The sequence below is a fragment of the Arachis duranensis genome, chromosome 3 (genome assembly GCF_000817695.3).
Source record: "Arachis duranensis cultivar V14167 chromosome 3, aradu.V14167.gnm2.J7QH, whole genome shotgun sequence".
In the NCBI taxonomy this organism is placed as follows: domain Eukaryota; kingdom Viridiplantae; phylum Streptophyta; class Magnoliopsida; order Fabales; family Fabaceae; genus Arachis; species Arachis duranensis.
Window position 1 is genome coordinate 81,191,292 of NC_029774.3, and position 890 is coordinate 81,192,181.

The window sequence follows — 890 nt, forward strand, 5'->3', positions numbered from 1 at the left end:
CACATCTTTTTCAAAATAGTTTTCAATCATATCTTTTTAATTTCTAATTTCAAAATCTTTTTCAAAAATTCACTTTAATTTCTTTTCCACTCTTATTTTCGAAAATCAATTAAAGTTTTTCAAAATGTTTTTAAAATCTTTTACTTAATTTTCGAAAATTTCTTCCCCTCTTCTCACATCCTTCTATTTATGGACTAACACTATTCCTTAATGCACAATTTGAACTCCATCTTTCTTGATAAGTTCGAATTTTCTACCTCTGCCTTCCATTTTTCTTTTCCTCTGACACCTCAAGGAATCTCTATACTGTGACATAGAGGATTCTATATTTCCTTGTTCTCTTCTCTTTCATATGAGCAGGAGCAAAGACAAAAGCATTCTTGTTGAGGCTGATCCTGAACCTGAAAGGACCTTGAAGCGGAAGCTAAGAGAAGCTAAGGCACAACTCTCTGTAGAGGACCTAACAGAAATCTTCAAAGAAGAAGAGCCCATGGCAGCCGAAAACAACAACAATGCCAACAATGCAAGGAAGGTGCTGGGTGACTTTACTGCACCTACTCCCGACTTCTATGGGAGAAGCATCTCTATCCCTGCCATTGGAGCAAACAAATTTTAGCTTAAGCCTCAATTAGTTTCTCTAATGCAACAGAATTGCAAGTTCCATGGACTTCCTTTGGAAGATCCTCATCAGTTCTTAGCTGAGTTCTTGCAAATCTGTGACACTGTCAAGACTAATGGGGTTGACCCTGAGGTCTACAGACTTATGCTATTCCCTTTTGCTGTAAAAGACAGAGCTAGGATATGGTTGTACTCACAACCTAAAAAAAGCCTGAACTCTTGGGAAAAGCTAGTCAATGCCTTCTTGGCAAAGTTCTTTCCACCTCAAAAAT